Source organism: Schistocerca piceifrons, chromosome 4, assembly GCF_021461385.2.
Source record: "Schistocerca piceifrons isolate TAMUIC-IGC-003096 chromosome 4, iqSchPice1.1, whole genome shotgun sequence".
Taxonomy (NCBI): domain Eukaryota; kingdom Metazoa; phylum Arthropoda; class Insecta; order Orthoptera; family Acrididae; genus Schistocerca; species Schistocerca piceifrons.
The window spans coordinates 376,586,893-376,592,892 of record NC_060141.1 but is presented as its reverse complement, the minus strand read 5'-3'; the positions used below and the strand labels follow the sequence as shown (position 1 = coordinate 376,592,892).

The following is a 6,000-nucleotide window of genomic DNA, read 5'->3' as shown; positions in this document are numbered from 1 at the left end:
TTGGAATGACTCTTTACCCTCTCCCTTAAAACCCACTTCCTTTCGTCTTTCCCTCTCCTTCCCTCTTTCCTGATGAGGCAACAGTTTGTTGCGAAAGCTTGAATTTTGTGTGTATGTTTGTGTTTGTTTGTGTGTCTTTCGACCTGCCAGCGCTTTCGTTTGGTAAGTCACATCATCTTTGTTTTTTGATAAATTTTTCACACGTGGAATGTTTCCCTCTATTATATATATATATATATATATATATATATATATATATATATATATATATATATATATATTCATGAGGTTCTCTCTTAGTACTAAATTGGTTATGAATTCCAGAATGAGATTTTCACTCTGCAGCGGAGTGTGCGCTGATATGAAACTTCCTGGCAGATTAAAACTGTGTGCCCGACCGAGACTCGAACTCGGGACCTTTGCCTTTCGCGGGCAAGTGCTCTACCAACTGAGCTACCGACACACGACTCACGCCCGGTACCCACAGCTTTACTTCTGCCAGTACCTCGTCTCCTGGTTATGAATTGCTTTTAGAAGGTGATTATTACTTCTGGAGTAGCCTACTCTAAAACACTGCTGTTCTGTTAATCACAGTGAATACAAATGCTGTCATATTTACATCTGATTTGGTGAATGTTTAGATGTTTATTTATTAGGCTTCCTGAGTGTTTAACAAGGAGTTGGCTTTGTCAATTGAACTTATACATTTACAGGTAACTTTTAAATAAATAGACAGTTTTAAGGCATTTGCAAATTTATGATTTTCATTGCATAATTTACATTCCCATATATCAGATTACGTATCTACACAATTACATGTGAGTAAATACACCGACTTTGATAAACAAGTGTGCAGGTATCATAGGAAAAAGCACAGCACTTTGAAAGAACAACAACATCTAAGCCATGAACACAAAATACAGAAATGTTAACACAGTGGAAAAATTCAAGTATCTGGAAGTACATACACAAATAGGAGGATCTAACCAGGCATCCAACATAGAACAAATAGAAAAACTTCAGAAAATGTACAAACTGACATGGACACACTACAATAGAAGTAACATCTCAAGTCAGGCCAAACTCAGGCACTGCAATGTAGTCATTCTACCAAAAGCACTCTTTACATCAGGCATCACTAAAAAGAAAAAAAATAGAACTTAAAATCATCAGAAAAATTTTTGGAGCAGTATGCAGAGATGAAGAGACCAAACAAAGAATTATATGAACCCACAGACAAACTCAGAGACATGATCACAAAACACAGATGAGTATTCTACATATTAGAGCCAACACAGTTGAATAAATAATAGTGAGTAAAAGACATTTAGTGCCAGTACCTATATTTGCACTTCCAAGTAAAATACATCGAACACAACAACTAAGGAACATTTCATTACACACACAAAAATCACGGCGTACAATAGCACCAGAGAGGTCTATTATATTCCACATGATGCACTTTGCCCCCATCTCACACGAAACATATTGTTCACACAATTCTGACACCCCCCTTTTGGACATATATTTTGCAGCTTGCCTTCACAAGATAAAGAAATAGCCTCCCAATCAACTTCTCTTTGTCCAAGGGTTTTGTCAGAAGGTCAGCCAACATGTCTTCTGCGCACAGGTAGTCCATGTTCTGTCGCTCTACGTGGGCCCTAATAAAATGGTGCCTTACATCAATATCTTTTGTCCTAGCACTAGTGACACCATTTTAGCCAGGTTAATGGCTCCTTTATTGTCACAGAAGATCCTTATAGGTTCCAAAATTAAACTGAGTTCTATTTCACATATTAATGTTGTTAGCCACAGTGCTTCCTTTGTGGTGTAGGATAGCGCCATATACTCTGACTCTACGGTACTCAATGCAACAGTTTTTTGCTTTTGACAGGACCATGAAATGAGGCCCCCCATTAATTTAAAGCAGCAGCCAGTAGTGGAGTGCTTAGGTCCCAATTCACTCCCCCAGTCCGCATCTCTCTAGACTTCTAGTTTTGCGTTACCATCTCTATAATATCCTAATTTGTGGTTTGAAGTTCCTCTTAGATATCAGAACATCCTATTCACAGCTTTCCAATGCTTTTCCTTTCGGTCTCTGCAAAAGCAATGTCAGGTTGTGACATTTGAGACAAGTACAACAGATTCCCTACTGCTTCTAAATATGGAACATTCTTATCACATTCCACATCTGCTACTTTAGTTGGAGTAGTTATGGGTTTACAATCATTCATGCCAAATTTCTTTCAGGTTTTTTCTGTATATGATGATTGATTTATACTCAGTTCTTGTCTCTCTTCATCCTTAGAGATCTGCATACCTAAATAACTTTTAACTTCTCCCAAATCATGCACCTTAAACATGGTTTGCAACTGTTTCTTAAAAATTCTCATTCATTTTCAGTCAGAGTAAAGAAGTCGTCCACCCATATTGCCATTATTATTATCACTTCTCTTTGCCTTTTATAGTACAGCCTGGGATCTGCCCTAAGATTGATTCATATTCATATTTATTAGAGTTTTATATAGACATCGATTCCAGCAATGTTCCCTTTATTTAGGTCCATAAATACCTTTTCACAAACGCCGAATCTTTTCCCTTTCCAATCTCATTTTCATGGCTTCTCTTGGTGGGATGACATATATCTCCTCCTCTAATTTCCCATTTAAATATACTGTTTTTACATCTATATGATGAATTGTTAAATTTCGTTTTGCTGCCAAGGCTAAAAGATATCTAAGTGAGGCACACTTGACTACAGGTGAAAAAGTTTCTTTGTAATCTACTCCTTGTTTTTGCAAAAATCCATTTACTACAAGTCATGCTTTACATCTTGGTGATGAATTTTCAGGGCTCTTCAAAGTGAATACCCATCTTGCCTGTAATGTTTTCTTACCTGGTGGCATATTTGCCCATTGAAAGGTTTCATTCTGAGATAAAGATTCCAATTACCTCTTCATCGCTTTTCCATTCTTGAGAGTTCAGGCTGCTCATTGCTTCTTCTGCTGTTGCTGGCTCATCATTAAAAGATAGGGCTGCATAATCTCAAAATCCGGATATTCTTTTGGTTTTGGTATGCGAGAAGAACAGCTTCATTTTGTTCATCCTCAAACTTATTGTCATCATAAATAGTCTCCATTTTCCTTTGACTATCCTCTTCCAATTCTTCACTTTCTCTTTCTTCACATAAAGTTTCACTCTCAGAACTATGTGCAGTTAACTTAGTAGCCTTGACCTCTTCAGAGTCCTTTCTATTTTTAAAGAATACTACATCTCTGCTTGTAACTATCCTTTTATTCAACGGAGCCATTAATTGGTAGACCTTTGAATTCTCACAATAGCCTACAAAAGTATACTTTTTAGCTTTTGGATCCCATTTTCCTCTCAGCTGTTTTGGAATGTGCGCCATTGCATCACATCCGAAAACCCTTATATTGCTTAGGTCAGGATTCCTTCCTACCCATATCTCATAGTAGGTTTTATTTCTTAATGCTTTTGTAGGTGATCTATTGTTCAAATATACTGCCATTGATACCGCCTCTGTGAAAAAATCTTTTGATAATCTAGTAGCAGTTATCATGCTCCTTGCTTTTATGACAATGGTTCTGTTAGCCCATTCAGCGACCCCAGTTTGAGATGGGCTGTACCTTATGGTAGTTTGATGCCTGATTCCCATTTTTACCAGAAGTGTCATCAATTTCTGGTTAATGTATTTTCTCCCGTCCACCTTTGAACCATACTACAATGTTCCTCAAAAATATCACTCACTTGGTCTTTGGAACTAAGGTAAGAAAATAAACATCAGTATATCGTGAATCCCCCCCCCCTCCCCCATGAAACATGGACCTTGCCGTTGGTGGGGAGGGATGCGTGCCTCAGCGATACAGATGGCCGTACCATAGATGCAACCACAACGGAGGAGTATCTGTTGAGAGACCAGACAAACGTGTGGTTCCTGAAGAGGCGCAGCAGCCTTTTCAGTAGTTGCAGGGGCAACAGTCTGGATGACTGCTGATCTGACCTTGTAACATTAACCAAAACGGCCTTGCTATGCTGGTACTGTGAACGGCTGAAAGCAAGGGGAAACTACAGCCATAATTTTTCCCAAGGACATGCAGCTTTACTGTATGATTAAATGATGATGGCGTCCTCTTGGGTAAAATATTCCGGAGGTAAAATAGTCCCCCATTTGGATCTCCGGGCGGGGACTACTCAAGAGGACGTCGTTATCAGGAGAAAGAAAACTGGCGTTCTACGGATTGGACTGTGGAATGTCAGATCCCTTAATCAGGCAGGTAGGTTAGAAAATTTAAAAAGGGAAATGGATAGGTTAAAGTTGGATATAGTGGGAATTAGTGAAGTTCAATGGCAGGAGGAACAAGACTTTTGTTCAGGTGAATACAGGGTTATAAATACAAAATCAAATAGGGGTAATGCAGGAGTAGGTTTAATAATGAATAAAAAAATAGGAGTGCGGGTAAGCTACTACAAACGGCATAGTGAACGCATTATTGTGACAAAGATAGACACTAAACCCACACCTACTACAGTAGTACAAGTTTATATGCCAACTAGCTCTGCAGATGATGAAGAAATTGATCAAATGTGTGATGAGATAAAAGAAATTATTCAGGTAGTGAAGGGAGACGAAAATTTAGTAGTCATGGGTGACTGGAATTCGCGAGTAGGAAAAGGGAGAGAAGGAAACGTAGTAGGTGATTATGGATTGGCGTTAAGAAATGAAAGAGGAAGCCGTCTGGTAGAATTTTGCACAGAGCATAACTTAATCATAGTTAACACCTGGTTCAAGAATCATAAAAGAAGGTTGTATACATGGAAGAATCCTGGAGATACTAGAAGGTAGCAGATAGAGTATATAATGGTAAGACAGAGATTTAGAAACCACGTTTTAAATTGTGAGACATTTCCAGGGGCAGATGTGGACTCTGACCACAATCTATTGGTTATGAACTGTGATTAATACTGAAGAAACTGAAAAAGGTGGGAATTTAAGGAGATGGGACCTGGAAAAACTGACTAAACCAGAGGTTGTACAGAGTTCCAGGGAGAGCATAAGGGAACAATTGAAAGGAATGGGGGAAAGAAATGCAGTAGAGGAAGAATGGGTAGCTCTGAGGGATGAAGTAGTGAAGGCAGCAGAGGATCAAGTAGGTAAAAAGACGAGGGCTAATAGAAATCCTTGGGTAACAGAAGAAATATTGAATTTAATTGATAAAAGGAGAAAATATAAAAATGCAGTAAATGAAGTGGGCAAAAAGGAATACAAACGTCTCAAAAATGAGATCGACAGGAAGTGCAAAATGGCTAAGCAGGGATGGCTAGAGGACAAATGTAAGGATGTAGAGGCTTGTTTCACTAGGGGTAAGATAGATACAGCCTACAGGAAAATTAAAGAGGCCTTTGTAGAACAGAGAACCACTTATATGAATATGAAGAGCTCAGATGGAAACCCAGTTCTAACAAGGGAACCTCTCCATCACACCCCCCTCAGATTTAGTTATAAGTTGGCACAGTGGATAGGCCTTGATAAACTGAACACAGATCAATTGAGAAAACAGGAAGAAGTTGTGTGGAACTGTGAAAACATAAGCAAAATATACAAACTGAGTAGTCCATGGGCGACATAAGCATCATAACGGATAATGTGAGCTTAGGAGCGCCGTGGTCACATGGTAGCGTGAGCAGCTGCAGAACGAGAGGTCCTTGATTCAAGTCTTCCCTCGAGTGAAAATTTTACTTTCTTATTTTTGTATAGTTATTAACTGTCCGTTCGTTCATTGACATCTCTGCTCACTGTAATAAGTTTAGTGTCTGTGTTTTGCGACCGCATCGCAAAACCGTGCGATTAGTAGAAGAAAGGACGTGCCTCTCCAATGGGAACAGAAAACATTTGATCGCAAGGTCATAGGTCAACCGATTCCTCCACAGGAAAACACATCTGATATATTCTATACGACACTGGTGACGGCATGTGCGTCA

At 39.0% G+C, this 6,000-nt stretch overlaps 1 non-coding gene across 1 annotated transcript; it reads right to left on the bottom strand.

Moving 5' to 3' along the window:
• Positions 1 to 388: 388 nt before the first annotated feature.
• Positions 389 to 463, bottom strand: Trnas-cga. The gene has a single exon. It is a non-coding gene; the product is annotated as a tRNA-Ser (tRNA).
• Positions 464 to 6,000: the final 5,537 nt, after the last annotated feature.